At 36.9% G+C, this 19,611-nt stretch overlaps 1 long non-coding RNA gene across 1 annotated transcript in view; it reads left to right on the top strand.

The window, feature by feature from the left end:
- Positions 1-7,917, top strand: part of LOC109495896 — an 84,143-nt gene extending 76,226 nt beyond the window's left edge. The window contains exons 5-6 of the long non-coding RNA XR_002151615.3: positions 2,597-2,703; positions 5,991-7,917. This is a non-coding gene — a long non-coding RNA (uncharacterized LOC109495896). The remainder of the gene's footprint in view (positions 1-2,596; positions 2,704-5,990) is intronic.
- The last annotated feature ends 11,694 nt before the right edge of the window (positions 7,918-19,611 follow it).

Below are 19,611 nucleotides of genomic sequence, written 5' to 3'. Positions count from 1 at the left end.
GAATTTTAAACTTACTAGGAAGGTATGGCAATCAAAAGAGTATAGTACTGACAAAAAGACAAATATATAGACAATAGAATAGACAATAGAATAGAAAGCCCAGAAATAAACCCTTACATATGTGGTCTAATGATTTCTGATGAGAGTGACAAATTCATTCAATGGAAAAATATAGACCTCTTTTTTTTTTTTTTAATCTGCTGGCAAAACTGGATTTCTACATGCACAAGAATGAAATTGACCCTTACGTAAAATCATATACAAAAACTACAAATGGATTAAAGACCTAAATGCAATACCTAAAAATATAAAACTCTTACGAGTAAACATAGGGCAAAGCTTGGACATTGGATTTGGCAATGATTTGTTAAATATAACACCAATGGCAGGGGGAACAAAAATGGGTTCTTAAAAATTAAACATTTTCTGCATCAAAAATTTCTATCAACAAAGTATAAAGGAAGCCCACAGAATGGGAGAAAATATGCAAATCATATATCTGATAAAGGATTAATATCCAGAATATATAGGGATCACCTAATATTTGATAATGAAGAAACAACCTGTGACAAAAATTCACAAAGGACTTGACTAGCCATTCTCCAAAGATATACAAAAGGATGGTCAATACACAAATGAACATACACTCATTGCTAATCCTTAGGGAGATGTAAGACAAAGCTATATGGTACCACCTTACAGTCAGTAGGATGGCTACTATGAAAAAAAAATAAAAAATAAAACAGGAAATAACAATACCTGCGAAGATGTGGAGAAATTGGTACCCTTGTGCATTGTTGGTGGGAATGTAAAAATGAGACACCTGCTGTGGAAAACTGTATGGTGATTCTTCAGAATATTAAAAATAAAACCACCTTAGAATCCAGCAATTACACTTCTGGCTATGTATTCAAAATTTTGAAAGCAGGATCTTGAAGTGGTATTTGTACATCTGTCTTCAAAGCAGCAGTATTCATAATAGCTAAAATGTGGAAGCAACATCATGTAGCCACCAACAGATAAGCGGATAAGCAAAATGTCTTATATACATACAACGGAATATTATTCAGTCTTAAAAAATGAAAAATTCTGACGTTTGCTAACATGGATGAATCCTGAGGACATTATGCTGAGTGAAATAAGCCAGTTACAAAAAAAACCACAAAAAAACAAATACTGTACGATCCCACTTCTATGAGGTACTTAGAGTAGTCGAAATCATAGAGACGGAAAGTGAAATGGTGGTTGCTAATAGCTCAGAGTCATGGCAGATCGGGGAATTATTGTTTCACGAGTATGGTAGGGGAGGAAAAATAATTTTCCCTTTATCCTTCTGAGTTGTTAGCCAAGAACCCTGTAATGAAAGGCAAATTAACACGAGAAAAACAGTTTATTAACATGGATGCCACATGTATACACGGGAAATACCCAGGAGAAAAAAAAATGAGTAATTCCAAGGTGGCTTAGAATTCAGGATTAAATATCATCTTACCAGGGAAAAGGGAGGGGAGGTAGGCCTCTGAGGGAAGAGTCAATGATTTGGGGGAAAGATGAATGAGCGCTTAAAAACAAGATGGGAGGTAATTTGGGACAAAGTCTGTGTGGGTGTGGTGTGGACTCCCAGTCTCTTCCGTGGTAACAGTCAATGCTACCTGGTTGATGACTCCTGTGGGGGGATTTTTGACAACTGAGTGACTTTTGGGTGCAGATAAAGGCAGATAAGGGGAGTTCAGGGAAACTTCTCCCTGCATTGGCTGTTTCTCAAGTACCTACAGCTCAAAAGAATCAATATGTCAGAATGGCATATTTTAGGGTGGCATATTTCACTCCTCTTCAGTACAGAGCTGTGGTTTTACAAGATGGAAAGAGATCTGGAGATGGGTGGTCGTGATGGCCGCACGCCATGAACGTATTTAATGCCAGTGAATTGTACAATGACAGATGGTTAAGATGGTAAATTTTATGTTTGTGTATTTTACCATAATAATCGAAAAAATGTTTATGGGTTAATATAACTTCCTTAGGAAAAGGGAAAAGGCAGTCAGTAAACCATTTCTGAAAATCAATTAATAAAGTGATGGTACATAGACTTAAATTGCCAAAACAAACAAAATATTATTCTGTTTAGGATGTTCCAGGCGTTGTCTTTCATATTATCATTCAATCATCACAAAAATCTTAGTGGGAAGATATTAGCATTCTAATTTTAAAGGTGAGAAAAGTGAAGCTAAAGACATTTAACTTGCCCTACGCCTAATTTGTGACAGAACCATGGCTTGAATGCAAAATGATATTGCCTTGTAGTCCTTGCTCCTAATATTTACTAAATTAGTTGCCTAAGGTCGAAACAGCTGTGAATGAGCAGCATTAAGACCCAGGTTTGCTTATTTTAAACATTAAATTCAAATTGCCTCCACCAGAAAATTTGAGGATAATGAAGAGAAGTTTTCTTGCCGCTCCTAGAGCAGATTTGCTTTCACTCGAGGTTAACAAAGACAATTTCTCTCTCTCTCTGACGGAAGTTTGGCAGACTTGTCAGCCTCCTGTCTATAAGATGAGCATCTTCCCAATCTCGGATTTTCCCTCCTTGTAACAGGCCCCCCCTGCATGTACAGGCGACCCCGGACCTTCATCACCTCACCTTGCGGACCCTGGAGCTCGAGGAACCAACACAAGTTGCTAACTGTGGTGATTGCTGTCGCTGTGAGTAATAAGCTAATCCTGAAAAGTCTGCATGTGAGGGAAAAAAAGAACATACAGACTGTCACAAAGAATGCAAACAGCCTGGGCAATTAGACCTACCACAGATCAAGACCTCATATAAAGCCATGTTACTTAGACCCTTCATATCGGTAGAGATACGGACCAATAAAACAATAGAGCCACACAGAAATCTACAAGTGGGCATTAATATGTGGTGGAGACAGCTCGAATTATCTGTAAGAAAAGGATGGTCTATTCAAAATCGATGGAAGGGGAACTGGCTATATTTCCACATAAAACCCAATTATTTTCATGTCACGCAGTTCATAAAAATCAGTTCCATGTTCCTAAAATAAAAAACAAAACTATATAACATTTTAGAGGGAAATATTTGATGATGTCTTCATAACTTTACTGTAGAGAACAATTTCTTAAAACCCAAAAACATACACTGTGAAAGTAGTTACTGATAAATATTACTCCATAAAAGACAAAAGCAACTGTTCACTGAACAAACATCAAAATAAAGTTACAAATAAGCCGTTGGGAAATCTTTGTTTCACATATATAAAGCAAGGAGCAGTTGTTCAAAATATGAAAACGTTCTGATTAAAATAAAGCCTGATTACTGAGCAAAAAATTCAAAACACACATAAAAAGATATTTTTAGAAAGGAAAACTGCATGGTCAGTAACATTAAACACACCGAATTAGGGAAACGCCAACGGAGACCAAACTGAATAGCCACGAACATCGATCCTTTGGCCCAACTCCATAGCCACCTCCGCAATCCACACACACGCAAGGCCACGTGCACAGGAACGTCCCTGCAGCATTTTCAAAAATAGCAAATACTCTTTAAAACATCACAAATGTCCGTCAATAGGCGATCAAAGGACTTTGGGCAAAATTGATAAAGTGGATTCATACAAACTTTCCGTGTCAATTATTTTTCACTAGTAAATTAGACATACTACGGCTTTGTTATCATGTTGCTATCTTAGGAATGTTGTGGGGTTTAAATGAGTTAATACACGCGAAGCGTTCTCAGTTATAGCCACACGTGTTAATTACTCCAACATGTGTGTGCGTGCGTGTGTTTTCTCTTTTCATCTGTGTTAAAAATAAACTAAACCCTCATGAATCAGTAGCACCGGTAAATCCCAAATGTTTTCTTTTAAACAAAAGTGCAAGTTGCAAAATAATACATGCAGTATGGCACCACTTATACAATGACTTCAGTCATGTAAACCTCTAAAATATCTTGAACAAGGGTGCATGATGTGTAAAAATAAAGAAATTGTACTAATGAGCACAGACAGAATTGTAGATGCCTCAGATAAGTGGAATGCATATCATTGGACTGGATACACAGAGGCTTTAACTGTGTTGGTAATAATTTATATGTTAGCAGACTAACGACCCCATGAGGACTTTATATAACTTTTATTTTTATACCTTTTACTCTGAAATAATTTGTAACTTTAGGTTAAGAATGTTGGTTGAGATTCAGAGAGGTTATCTCTTCATTTGTCTGAATATTAAAGATTGCTCAAAATTATTTCTTGAGGACAATTCTTGTTTTATTCATGGCTTTTCTGTTATGTATTGTAGGGCAGAGGTGGTGCCCCTATATTTAAGCCCAGGACTTTGTTGGCTATACGTTTTTTTTAATATAATTTTTTATAAGAAGTGGTCAGCCATTTACCTAATTAGGACTGGGTAAATGTTTTAGTGATACATTTACTGAACAACATGTACATTCTCGGTCCAGTTTCCAGCCCCCCCCCCAAATCTTAAAGTGCTGTCAGTTCTGACTTATCAAAAGCTTTGTATGTCTAAATGATAGTGAATATAATGGTAATCTACAGTCTACCAAGGCATTAGCCAGACTTGAGAAACCTATGTAGATCTATCATATTTTCATTGCTGCCTCTAATCCTCACCTCTATTTTTTTTTCTACATGGAATTATCCATTCTGAATGAACTCATCTCTGTATTTAATGAAAGTTGTTTCCACCAGTATTTTTGTTTGCTTGTTTGTTGATCAGTGCCTTTTCTCAGAGGAATGTAATGGGATCTTTTTTACTGATGTAATTACTGAAAACAGTTGAAAATTTTCTGAGCAATTAAAAATTTTGTCTTATAGACACTGTCAGTCAATGATAGTTCTTTAAGTGACTACAAAGTTCATAGCAAAATCCACGAATGAGGATGTGAAAATATGCACTTACACAAAATAAAGCAAAAAAATGCTTGAGGGTCAATCAATGCTAGGCGTATGATTACAAATACAGAATACAGTAATAAAATATGAGTGGAATAAAGAGACATGGTTTGTAGAGAAAATATTAAAACTTCATTGCTGCAAAAAAGGAAACATAGGGAAGTAAGATTTTTCTTCACCTATGGTAGATACATGTATTCTTACAAAACACTAAAGAGATCATCTTAATTCGTCACGTCATCTAAATTTGAAAATGAGTTTCTACTTTGCATTAGTCATAAATTTGGCAATTAAATAGGTTTGAATAGGTCAGGTGGAAAAAGTGAGTTTTCAAATTTGGACGTCTTAACATATTAATATTTCAGATTGGTAGAAAATTAGCAGATATCAATTACTGAACTATCTTCATCAGGAAAGACATGAACTGAATCTAAATTATGGAATTTAAGCTAAAAGAAGCAATAATCTTGTATGGACACAAAATAACTCACATCCACAGAAATAAAAGGTCATTCTCAGAATCTTTCATTTAAATGTTGCCATAACTTTAGGAATTCCCCCAAATTTAGATTTGAACCTACCATCTGCTGAAACTATTACTGTCTGAACAAGTACAGCTGTGTGTTCAATTAGCTAAATAATCATTAAAATGAATCAAGCATAAAAGTGTCCCCTTTTAAAATTAAAAGCTAAAGCGCTTAATTCATACAAATGTTCTCTGTGTTGGATGTCCCCTTCCTTAGAGAGAGAGACGGCTGAAAAATTGCCTGAATCCACATGTGCAGATAACAGATACTGCTTCTCTGGCTATTTCCCCAAGAATCTTTAAATCCACAGCACTCTGCCCAGAAGCTGCATGGAGATATACTTCATCTGGATATTACTCTCCATGGAAACAAGTGAACATCTGTAAAATTAATAAGCCAGAGCAAACTTCTTGCTTAGGTAGACTTTTAAGATGTTCTATTTCCTTATAAACCTTTAGCTCTTGTAAATACTCTGGTAAATATGAAACATTTAGCATAGCTTGTTAACGTCAGTTTTTTTTTTTTTTTTCAGCTGCTTCCAAGAGACGGCGTTGATGAGTTTGAGTACATGAGTTTGAAATATATTTGAATGCTTCATTCAATCAAAGCAATTTCAAAGAATGTTCACATTTGGCTTGAGGTGCTACTATTTCATTAAATATTTGTTTTCCCCGATAAGACTTAATGAATTGCCCGCAGTAAGCATTTATCAAGCTTGACATATTTTGTAAAATGTTGCTGAGAATTCCTTCTTGGTAGTTTTTATATTTAGAATTGAATTGCACTTGGATGATGTTTTGATAACATATCTACTCTCAATGATGTCAAGAAATTATTTCTTATTGCTCACATTTATGCAAGTTTTATAACACAAAAGAGCTACAAATACAGGCTCACCATAAGCAACTTTTATAAAATTTATGTGGGGGAGAAATTATTCATTTGAAAAGAGTTACATTGTACACAGTGATATGAAGCCTCCCACATCTTTATTTCAGCATTTCATTCTCGATATTTAACTAGCATATAGTACTTACTAAATTACTATAATACATCAGGCATTGTTCTTAGACAGAGGATACACTGATGTATATGAAATGACCCCAGGATTTGTGCAGTCATAATCTCCTTGCGGATACTGACAAATGAACAATTAGAAAAACATTCTACAATCTTCTGCGAGCCATCACAGAGGTTACAAAAGCTGGACACATAAAGGAGCTTTCAGCAGGAGTTATAGGGTGGACAGAGGTCAGAAGAGCCCCTTCCATATGTGCAACAGCAGAGTTAACTCTAAAGGATAGGGAAGAATAACATGTGCAGGAGAGGACCTTACGGTGTAAAATACAATCTGACATACCAAGTCATAACCAGTGGTTTAATCTGATTAAAATATATACTGTAAAGGGGAAGAGGTGAAAATGCCAGGAGGATCCAGGTCATACAATTTTCTCTGTGTCATATTCAGTAATTGAATTTAAAATAAAGGTGCTGGAAAATGTCTGAGAAGTAGCAAATAGGAGGCAACAAAGAGGGTCTTTGTTTCTGAAAGGTTACTATGGTTGCAACACTGTGGATTTTTAGAATAGGTCAAACCTTTCAGCGAGGAGACAGAATAGGGAGGAAATACATATTCTGAGCGGGAGGTGGCAGCAGCCAGAAAATCATGACAAATAGGAATTACGGAAGCTGATGTTTCTCTCAGGTCCCTTCACATTCCTTTGACTTCTGTGAGCCCACCTCGTTTTCTATGCACTTTTGTTTGTAAGGTTCACCCCTAAATCCCAAGGCTCACATGATAAACAATTGTCTCCCGGTGGGACAGCATGCACAGAGAACCCGGGTTTGGAATCAATGACTCCCCAGTTTGGAAGGATGAGTGAAACCCCACCCACCCCCACCCTTGCCTCCAGGAACAACCAGAGCTCCCCTGTGGATTCACGCTAAAGCGGAGATCTGACTATAATCACACCTCCCTCTGTCTTTTTCCCTTGGCCCCTCCGGCTTTCCTGATTGCCTGTCTGATTTCTCTAAATAGCACTGCCTTATTAATAATTGGCACAGGAATCTTGGTCTCAAAGTCAACTGTATAGGACTGTGACCTAAGTGTTAATATATCAATGATGCAAATTGAGAAGCAAAGGGACTGAGTAATTGGATTTGTGTAACAAGGCGGTGGTTGAAGTCAAAGGATAGACGGGTTTCAGTTTGGCTGAGCTGCTGACATTCTTCATTGGTAGGAGACAGCAGGAGAAATGTAATCACATTGTCCCTGCCCATATTAGAATATTCTTCCTTTCTCTATGTATTTATCCATCCACAGCAGGGTATGCACCTTGGAAAACTAAGCATGAGCTGGATTTTTGTCAAATTCCCCCTGTACATAGCATCACTGACTTCCATGAAAGTTAGCATTATAAAACGTGTCACTGCTTGTTCAAAGATACGTTGTATCTAGATCCCCCCCCCCCCCCCCCCCCGCCCCCGTGGCTCAGTCGGTGGAATTTCCAACTTGGCTCAGGTCATGATCTCAGGGCTCGTGAGTGAGTGCGAGCTCAAGTTGGGTTCTGTGCTGACAGTTCAAGCATGGAACCTACTCTGCATTTTGTGTCTCCCTCCTCCACTTGCTGTCTCTCTCAAATACAAATAAACATTTAAAAATAATAAAATAAAGATACATCGTATCTAGATTGCAAACTTTGTGAAAAACACCCCCAAGTTTCTTGATGAATCATGGTTGTGATAACAGTATTACTGTATAATTGTTAACTGGGATACATACTCAGAAAAAACAGACATAAAAACATCTTTGCAAAACACTTTCAGAGGCCTAGATATTAGCCTGATTTAATTTTTTAGAACTTTTTCCAATATTTATTATATTTAGTGGTCATGTTTCTATTTGAGGACAGTTTCTCAGGCTTCCCTTGTTTTTCTCATGATTGGACTGGGTTAACTGGTTCGGGGGAGGAAGACCACAGAAGGGAAATACCATTTTCACCAAATCATATCATGTGTGCATACACAACATGACTTACCACTTACGATTTTGAACAGCTGATGCAGGTTTCTCCACTACAAAGTTTCTTTTTTAACCCCTCCTTTCCATATTACATATTATCCTCTTTCTACCAAAGGAAATCACTTTATATAGCTTATGTACCAGTCAAGGTTCTCCAGGAAACAAAATCAGTATATAATGGAGATTTATTATGAGGCATTAATTCACACTATTATGGAGGGTGAAACATCCCAAGACCTACTGTCTAGAAGCTAGAGACCTAGGAAAACCAGTTGTGTAATTTAGTCTACCTTTGAAGGTCTGAGACTGGACTAGTCAATGGTGTAAATGCCAGTCCAAAAGCCCAGAGACGATAAGATGTCTCAGCTCAATGATGCAGAGAAAAAAGGTGAATTCCTCAGTCTTCAGCCTTCTGCTCCATTCAGATCCTCACTGGGTTGGATGATGCCCACCCACGTTGTGAAGGGAAATCTACTTTGCCGAATCCACCAGTTCAACTGTTAATCTCCTCTCGAAATACCCTCACAGATGCCTTCAGAAATAAAGATTAATCTGGACACCCCGTGGCGAGTCAAGCTGACAAAATTTAATCATTTACTTATCTCAGTATGGATATTTGTTTATTTAATGCACTGAGTTATAATTTGATTATTTAATGCATTGAATTACAATTTGATTATTTAATGCATTGAGTTACAACTTGACACCATTTATTTTGTTGTTAAAATGGCTCCAGCTTTGGTCAATGGAAAATCATTCAGTTGGCTTCTATGTCCCTTTGACATATGCTTACACACTTACATTCTGACACTACAAGGTACTCCAGTCTCATCTTGTATATTTCCTGTTCCATTCCTAGTATTAGCCATTTTTCCAAGGATCCTGTTTCTTTTTACTGAGGGTGGAATTAAAAATTAAGATCTGGGTGTTGTGTGTGCTCGTTACTCCTGGAGTGTTGTTTCCCTTTGGCCATTTCTTGCTGGGACAGCAAAGAAGTATGTTTGTACGCTACCTACTGTATACGCACATATTTTTAAATTTGTAATATTAACTGATCTTTATGATCAGGGTTTTTTTTAAGTATTTATTTTAAGCTAACTGTAAGTTCTTGCTGATGTCTTCAGCTCTAACCTCTCACTATAAGGGTTAGTCTAGCCCCCTTCTGGCTTGCCTAATAGTAAGGAAATTGGCTCCCACTATTTTCCATCCACTTACTCGTTTCATTTGAGCACACACATATAACAGTACCTGAGAGTCAACCTTTACTTCCATGGGAAACAACTTTACTAACAAGCACACTGCCTCTCTGCAGCACCTGTTTCCTTTATTCTTACAGAATCTATTCATTTCCATTTACCTCGGTCAGTACCTTCCCCCCCCCCCCACCTCCTTCAGTGAGGATGTTTTATACATTTGTCATATAGTTAGGCGATCTTATCAAAGTTTGCATTGTTTCCTGGGATCCTTTACCTCTGAAGTGGACTTTTTAAATTGCAGGCATGAAGGTTCATTCTTTGGTAAAATTCTGTGAGTTTTGACAAATATATAATGTCAGGTATCCACCATTTAGTATTGTGAAAAATAGATTCGCTGCCTGCTATACACTGAATGTTCCTGTCCCCTCAAAATTCATTTCCTGAAGTCGTAACCCCCAACTTAAAGGTATTAGGAGATGGGGCCTTTGGTAGGTAATTAGGTCATGATAGCAGATGCCTCATGAATGGGGTTAGTGCTCTTATACAAAAGTCCCCTGATAGCTCCCATGCCCCCACTCCATGTGAGAACACAGTAAAAACATAGGTGTTTATGAAAAATGAAGCAGGTTCTCACCAAGACCAAATCTGCTATTGCCTTGATCTTGTACTTGCCAGCCTCCAGAACTGTGAAGAATAATTTCTGTTCATTATTGCCAGCCAGGCTGTGGTAATCTGTTTTAGTGGCCTGGGTAGACTAAGATAGAAACCCCGTGTTTCATTTATACAATCCTACCCCCTTTCCTAAACCCCAAGCAACTCCTGACCTTTTTTACTGTCTAATATTTTCTTTTCTTCTCCAGAACATTATGTAGTTGGAAACCTATGGTATGTAGTCTTTTCAACTAGTTTTTGTTTTTGTTTTTTTTTTTTTCACTTAGCAATGAACATTTAAAGTCTTTCCATGTCATTGTATGGCTTGATAGCTCATTTCTTTTTATTGCTGAGTGATGCACAGTTGTCTGAATATACCACAGATTTTTAAAATCCATGCACCATTCATCCAATGCATGTCTCAGTCTCATGAACCATGAGATCATGACCTGAGCCAAAATCAAGAGTTGGATGCTTAACTGACTGAGCCACCCAGCCACCCCTGTTACAGTGATCCTTGATCAGTGATTATGACTTACTGAAAGCTAAGATCATGGTTAGCACTTTTTGACAACAAAGCATTTTTTAATTAAGGTATGTACACTTTTTAGGCATAATGCTATTTCACACTTGATATAACATAGTATAGTGTAAACATAACTTATATATACACTTGGAAACTGAAAACTTCATTTACTTCACTTTATTGTGATATTTACTTTATAGTGGTATTCTAGAATTGAACCCACAATATCCCTGAGGTATGCCTGTATATATACTATCAGTTCCATTTGGTCTAATCCAGTATTTCCTTATTAATTCTCTTTCCAATTGATGTATACATTATTGAAGGTGGGTATTAAAATTGCCACCTATTACTGTATTATTGTTAATTTTTCCTTTTAGCTCTGTTAATTTTGCTTTATATATTTAGGTGCTCTGATGTTGGGTGCATAAATACTTGGAATTGTTATTTCTCCTCCTTCTCCTCATCCTTTTACCATTTGCTTGCAGTGGCTTTCTCCATTTCTTTATTCTCACTCTATGTGTGCCTTTAAGGTGAAAATGAGTTTCTGGTAGGCAGCATATTGTTTGATCCTGTTTAATTGTTTGTTGTTTTAATCCATTCACTCATTATATCTTTATATTGGGGAATTTAATCCATTTATATTTAATGTAATTAAGGATTTATTATTTCCATTTTGTTAATTGTTGTCTGCTTGTTTTATAGATCCATCATTCTTTGTTTCTTATCTTACTGTCCTTTTTAATGTTTTGATGTCTTTTGGTGTCAGTATGCTTTAACTTCTTTTCCATGTTCTTTTGTGTAATTGCTACAGATATTTGCATCCTGGTTACCAGGAGACTTACATAAAATATCTTAAAATTATTACCCCATGTTTTAAGCTGAAAACAACTTACCTTCATTAGAATTCCTAAACTTTACACTTTTACTTCTCCTTCCCTTCACATTTTAGGTTATTCTGTTACCATTTACATAGTGTTTACATTTTGTATGTATATTTTGTATACAGATAGATTTGTAATAACATTATTATAGTTATGCTTATTTTTCCTTTTTAAACTTTTCAACTAGAGTTATGGGTGAATTGTGGATTACCATTACCAAATCACAGAATCTAATTCTGACCATGTGTTTGCTATTACCAGTGAGTTTAATGCTACATTTTTAATAATTTTATGACTTTTATTAGCATCTTCTTACTTCCATTGACAGAACTCCCTGTAGCATTTCTTATAAGGCACGTGTAGTGGTAATGAATTCTCTCAATTTTTGTTTGTTTGGGACAGACTTTATAATTCATTTCTGAAGGAAAACTTTGCACAGAATTCTTGGTTAATGGTATTTTATTTCAACATGTTGAATATGTCATTCAATTCTTTCCAGGCCTAACAAATTTTCTTTTCTTTTCTTTTTTTTTTTTTTTTTTTTTTTTTTTTGGATACCATTAATTTACTATAAAAGAGAGACATGAAAATTATTTACATGATGAAAGATTTCACAACTTCACTGTAATGGGCAGCTTCACTTCATGCCATTTCAGTAATGATTTATTTCAGTCTACATACTTTCCGAGAATGTCACCATCTCTAAGTAAGAAATAATCCTTGTCATCTATTTCAGGCCGGCGCCTGCCACGGATGGGTGGGCACCGAATTTGACACGGCTGTGTAGGCCTGACAAATTTTTGTTGAGAAATTTGTTCACAGTCTTATGGGGGTTCTCTTGTATGTAACTTCTTTCTTCTCTCTTGCTGCTTCAAATTTTTTTCTTTGTCTTTGACTTTTGACAATTTACTTACAATGTGTCTTAGTGTAGCCCTAGTCAACTTCAACCTTTTGGGGGTCCTTTTGGCCTCATGGATCTGAATGTCTATCTCTCTCCCCAGGCTTGGGAAGTGGTCAGCCATTATTGCTTTATATATACTTTCTGTTCCTGTCTTTTTGTCTTCTGCTTCTGGAATTCCCATAATGCAAATATTGTTTCTTTTTATTGTGTCTCATAGGCTTTCTTTATTCACTCTTAGGCTTTATTCACTGTTTCTCTTTGTTTTTCTTTTTGCTCCTCTGACTGGATGATTTCTAATGTCCTATCATCCATGTCTCTGATTTTTGCTTTGGCATGATCAATTCTACTTTTGAAGAATTGACTTCTTCACTTCAGTTATTGTATTTTTTACTTCTAAGATGCCTCCTATTCCTATATGTTCTTGTTTTGTTCATGCAATGTTTTCTTTTTTTAAAATTTTCACTTAGTCGCCTGTGTTCTTATATTTCATTACAGTACTTTGAGAGATTTATTCTAAATTATTTGTCTGACAGTTCATTGACCTCTATTTCTTTTTTCCCATTTTTTCTTTTTTTTAAGTTTTTTAAATGTTTACTTATTTTTGAGAGAGAGAGAGAGAGAGCGCACAAGTAGGGGAGGGACAGAGAGCGAGGGAGACATAGAATCTGAAGCTGGCTCCAGGCTCATCAGCACAGAGCCCGACACGGGGCTCGAACTCACAAACTGCAAGATCATGACCTAAGCTGAAGTCGGACGCTTAACCGACTGAGCCACCCAGGTGCCCCTCCCATTTTTTCTGATCAATTATTCCAGCTATATTAGTATACTTTGGTGGTGTCATATTTACCTGATTTTTCATAATCCTTGATTCCTTACATTGGCATCTGAACATTAGAGTTAATCAGATTCCTCTTCCAGACTTCATAGGTTCAAAATGTGAGGCTAGGAAAGGTGAGGGATTGTTCCACTGTCTTAGAACAGTTAAATAAGACTACTGGCTTGGTCCCCTTCATGGTGGGCTCTGCAATTACCCGGATTCTCTGGTTAGGCTTACTAGATAGTTAGGACTGGGCACTATATTCATTTGTAGGTGTGGTATGAATTAGCTTCCCTGCCCTGGGAGGGCACCAAGACAGGATACAAGGCCTGTATGACTCATTGGGGATTCAAATTAGGCAAGAGTGTACACTAAATTTCCTGGTTAAGTGAGGCCACTGGTTTGGGTTTGCAGATGAGGGAAGCCACAGCCACAGAGAAGCTTTGCTCTGTGTTCAAGTGCTACTGTACCCCGGACTGTTGAATGAGCTTTGCATTTTGCCATTTGCTCTGGCTGAGTTCCCTGGTCCAACAAGCTGAAGGCTGTATTCAATGGTGAACATAGCTATGAATTAGAGTCTCTGCTTGACTGCCGCAGGAGGAGCAGCTCTAAAAATGGCAACACTCTTTGTTGTCTTAATTCAGTCTGCATATAGAGTTCCCTTACAAAACAAGGCCACTGGCTTTGCCCTAAAAGCAATGGGTTCTGCCTGTCATTCTCTTTGTTTGAGCACCACTGGACAGTACAGCTTTCAGGGTTTTTTTTATCAGCCTTTCCAGTCAGGGGGGCCAAGAGCCACAGAGGGTGGGGCTATGCCCAGCACCCTTGCCTGGGCAAGAAGGGAAGTGACGACTCCAGGCTATACTCCACTTCCCAATTTTTCCCCTTATTATTGAAGGGTAGTTTTACTGTATATAGTATTGTGGGTTGATAAACCATTTCTTTCAATACTTGGAAAGTATTGTCTTACTTCTTTCTGGCCACTGGTTTCAGAAGTGAAATTTACTATCCTCTTAGCTGGGTTTTTTCCTCCTACTGGCAAAGAGTCCTTTCTCTCTTATTACTTTCATTTGCTTTGCCTATAGTTTGACAAAATAAATGTTTTCACTTTGATATAGTTTGACTGTGATTTATTTTGTAATTTACTTCTTTGAATTTATCCTGTTTGGGGTTCAGTCAGGTACTTGAGTCTATATGTATGCATATTTTGCAAATTGGGACAGTTTTCAGCCATTAGTTCCTCAAATACGATTTAACTCCACCATTGTTTTCCTTTCCTTTTGGGATTCCCATGACAAAAATGTTAGATTTTTTGCTTTAAGCCCACAGATCTCTGATGTCCTGCTCATTTGTTTTCAGTCTGTTTTCTCTTTCTTTTTCAGTTTTTGTCATTTCTAACATTCTGTCTTCACATCTGCCGTCCAAATGTTTTCTATCTTGCTAGTTTGTCCCTTACCAGGCCATGTGGCTAAAGTGAACATGTTTTCCTTGGAACCTTTACTAACTTGTGTTTATTGGCGTCCGGAGTTGCTGCTTTCTCCACTAGCCAGTCTGAGACACATGAGTCAATAAGAAAACGCAAAGATTTCACGGTCATTCCCTTTCACGAGTCCTAAGTTTCCCAGCCAGTGTGCATTTTTCTCTCCATGTTTTATGTAGCCACCAAACCTGCGTTCAGTCTATTTTAATTACCCTTTGCCTAATCTTGCGAAAATGAATAGGCAGGTTTTCTCAGTGTCCTTATATACCAAAAGAAGATAATGAAATGTAACTCACAGGTCTTAGTGATGGTGGTGGAAAGCAGGGGTATCAAGGAAAGCTTCGTTGAAAAAAGTGACATCAAAAATGACACCTGGAGTGAATAGAAGTTATGCCTGTAAATTAGTGAATAAGTTTCCAGGTAGAGGTCACCCCAGGTTCAAAGATTGTGAGCAAGAAGAAGTATAGGGCAATAGTAATAGTCATCTAAAAGAAGTCTACAGAAGTTGGAACCACGTGGCCTTGGTACAAAGAACCTGGCATTGGCACAGGTCAACCATAGAGGTAAGGCCAATGTCAGTGGAGATCTTGCTGTCACAGCACCTACCACTATATTACACAGATTCTGTGCGATATATTCTCTGCGTGTAAAGAGCATCTACTCCTGAAGGGAGTGCCTACTTTCATTGCTAGAGATTCCACTGGGAATACACTGGTTGTAATCTCATGAGTTTGAGACCTCAGGCATCCCTATCAAAGCATATTGTGAAGTAGAACAACACCTCAGAGCAATCCACAAGGCCAAACATGCAATCACTGAGAACATTGTGGATCTTTGCTCCCATGTCTGATTGCAAATAAAAACAAGTAAAAAACTTACCCACTTTTCTAATGCCCCCAACTTTTAGTAATTATTGGGACTGAAATTCTATTTAAGTACTTTGCAAGTGTGTGTGTGTGTGTATATATATATATATATATATATATATATATATATGAAATCTCTTTCTCTATATGTGTGTATATATACACATACACATATATATATATATGAACTCTAGCAATGTTCTATTCATTTTTCCTGCTTTTCTAATTTGCTAGAGGATTTAGGGAAATCTGTTTAAACTCTATGCTCTTACCCATAGAATAGGGATAGTATTGAAACCTACCTTAAATGTTGCCATAAAGAAGGTTGAATGAGTTAATATATGTAAACAACTCAGAAGCATACTGAAAACATAGTAAATGCTATAAAACTGTTATCTATTGTCATTAATATCCATCAATTTGAATTCATTCTAATTTTACTCTCCAATATTTCTCTTAGCTTAATGGAATTTAGGGAATATGAATTTTGATAAAATACAGATAGGAATATCATAATTTTGGAGCATGTTAGGGAACACTAAGCCAGGAAGGTTTGAGGAGGAACATTAGAGCACTACATAAATTATTCGCATTATGCAGAAAACATGCAGTGAGGTGCAGGAGAAAAGATGGCCCACTTTGAGAGACAAATTGTGTTTATTTAAATATTTCATGGAGGCCATTCTGAATCCAGTAATAGACTTAGATTTTTCTTCATTTCCTCTGACCCCAGCACTATTGACTTTTCTGACTGGGACTTGGAACTCAAATGAGCAGAATTATTACCTTCCTTTTCTATGTTAACAGAGTAGCTGGGTATTCAACCATATAAAGGAATGAACTGTTTCCCACAACAACATAGATGAACCCCAAGCACATTCTGCTGAGTGAAAAAAGTAAGACAAAAAGGTCACATATTGTATCATTCCATTTATATGAAATATCCAGAATACATTAAATCCATGAAGACAAAATGCATACAGATGCTGGTGAGGGTCTGGGGGAAGGGAGAATGGGAAGAAATTGTCTAATGGATAATGATATTACTCTGGAATGATGGAAACGTTTTGAAACTAGACAGAGGCGGTTGGTAGCACAATACTGTGAGTATACTAAATGCCCCTGAATTGTTTACTTTAAAATAATTCTATGTGATATAAATTTCACATCAAAAAATTATTTTAAAACAGTAGGTGATCATCATTTGCAACCTTTTCTATAAAAAAGAATAGAGTAAGTTATACATAATTACCGTGCACTAGAATTTTAGAACATAACTGGATCATGAAGCTGAAGGTGCTGTGTATAGAAGAGATTAGATAGAGTGTTTCTGACAGAGGTGACCATGGCAACACAATCATTTTTTAGAAATGACATAATTTTGTTCCACATAATCATTTTGTGGGAACTGTCATAAAGCAGATCTGCAAATCCCATTACTGCACATTCAAAGTCATTTGGAAATGTCAACATAACATATTCATGGTTATTTGACTTTGATTCTTTGGTTTCACTTATCTTATTTATTGAACGAAATCACTAACTCAAGAAAAGAAGAGTTAAAGTAGTTTCGCTCATCCTGAATATTCTTAAGAAAGCTAACTGGTTACTGCTAGGTAACAAAGACCCTTATTCTCCCTGGATGTATTTTGATGATTTTTATCTTTCTGAGTGCATTTCACTGAATTAGTAAATTCAGTTTCTCTGTACAATTCTAGATCTATATATGTTTTTCATTGTTCACTTTACAACGCCTTAATTTTGAATTTTTTCTTTTATCCTTGCTTTTAGAAAAATTCTCTCAAATTTATTTAATTGTTCCATAGAGACATGTACTACTCAGTATAAAACTTGACAAGTTTTAAGATGTATTTATACATGACTAGCTATAGATCACTATTATAGATTACTATTTATAGATTACTAAAATGTGTGTATATATACACATATATATAACTACAAGATATATTTTTTAAAAAATTTAATGATTATTTTTGAGAGAGAGACAGACAGAGTGCAAGTGGGGAGGGACAGAGAGAGAGGGAGAAACAGAACCTAAAGCAGGCTCTAGGCTCTGAGTTGTCAGCACACAGCCTGAGGTGGGGCTTGAACCCATGAACCACAAGATCGTGACCTGAGCTGAAGTCGGACACTTAACCCAGTGAGCCACCCAGGCACCCCCCCACGATGCTTTTAATAAAATGATAATGCAAGATAAGAAATATCAGTTCTAAAAAATCAAACAGAAAAAGTGCAGAGGAATATCAACTCTTGTTTTCTTATCTTGCCTGCTATTATTTATATGATTAGCAGTTCCGTGTAAGAGCAAACTCTCCAATTATTTTCTTAGAAACATAAGCAATTATGTTAGGATAATGACTGAAATAGAATAATGTCACTTTTGTAATGTCATCCGCTTTAATTCTGAACGAAACCTCACTTTTGGTTATTAAAATCACTCAACAGTAACACCTTTCATTAAGCACATCTGTGTTCCAGACATGGTGCGAGGTGGTGAGTAACAAAGGTAAGCAACATGGACATAGTCTCTGCCTTCCCAGAAATTAGAAATTCAAGCTTAGTAGGGAAGACGGTAAATTAAACCATAGCAATAAACATGGCCAAGTGTTATAAGTACATGGCAGAAAGAATTCAGTTTTTCTGATGAAGAGAAGGAAAAAAGCTTCTCGTTGTAAGGGACATTTAAGTTGCCATCTAAAGGACTGCTATGTGTTGAAATGTGTTCTCCTCAAGATCGATAGGTTAAAATCCTCATCCCCAGACATCAGAATGTGACTTTACTTGGGAAGAGGGCCACTGCAGATGTAGGGAGTTAAGATGAGGTCATAGTGGAGTATGGCAGCCCCCTAATCCAATCTGACCATAACAAAGGACACGCATGTGCACACACACACACACACACACACGGATAATACCATGTGAAGATTGCAATGACGTTGTCAAGGAACCCCTGGGCGCTTGGAAAGAATCCTGGAACAGAGCTTTCCTTAGTGCCTTCACAGTGTGTATCATCCTACTGGTACCTTGATCTTGGATTTCCAGCTTCCAGACCAGAGCTAATAGACTTGTGTTGTTTAAGCCACTCAATTTGTGGTACTTTGTTACAGCAGCTCTCACCAACACATACAAAGATGACGAGGAATCTCAGGTTGAAAGAGTTGGGGAGAATAGAAGCTATTGGGCACTAAGAACAAAGAATCTTATTCTGCTTATGGTGAAATAAGGATACCAAAACATACCTGTTAGAATGGCCAAAATCTCAAACACTCACGATAGCAACTGTTGGTGAGGATGTAGAGAAAAGGTATTCACATTCATTACTGGTGGGAACGCACAACTGGAAGAAGTTTGGATAATTTCTGACAAAATTAAACATATTCTTACCCTATGATCTGGCAATTACCCTGCTTGGTATTTATTCAAATAAGTTAAAAACTTGTGTTCACATAAAAGTAAACTCATGAAACCTCTTAGGTAAAAAAAAAAAAAAATGACTGTTGTATTTTCCTTAACTGGAATTGACATTACACAAATATGTTTATTTCCTTCACTCCATACTTGTTCATGTAAGAGGTAGTACCTGTTCCGTGCCTAGAAGACTCCTAGCCTGGATAGAGGTGCCTGTGACAGAAGACAGAAGGTATACAGTGGACGAAGGGCAAAGCTGGTAGAACCTTTGTGCACACAACAAAAGGGATCAAGACTGGTATCCTTTTGACAGAGAACGTACCCAAAAATACTTTCTGTGGAGAAGTGATCTCCCAAAAGAGTGGGAATAATATCAAAAGA

This window comes from Felis catus, chromosome F2 (genome assembly GCF_018350175.1).
Source record: "Felis catus isolate Fca126 chromosome F2, F.catus_Fca126_mat1.0, whole genome shotgun sequence".
In the NCBI taxonomy this organism is placed as follows: Eukaryota; Metazoa; Chordata; class Mammalia; order Carnivora; family Felidae; genus Felis; species Felis catus.
The sequence above is the reverse complement of the archived record's forward strand: the minus strand, read 5'-3'. Positions and strand labels throughout refer to the sequence as shown.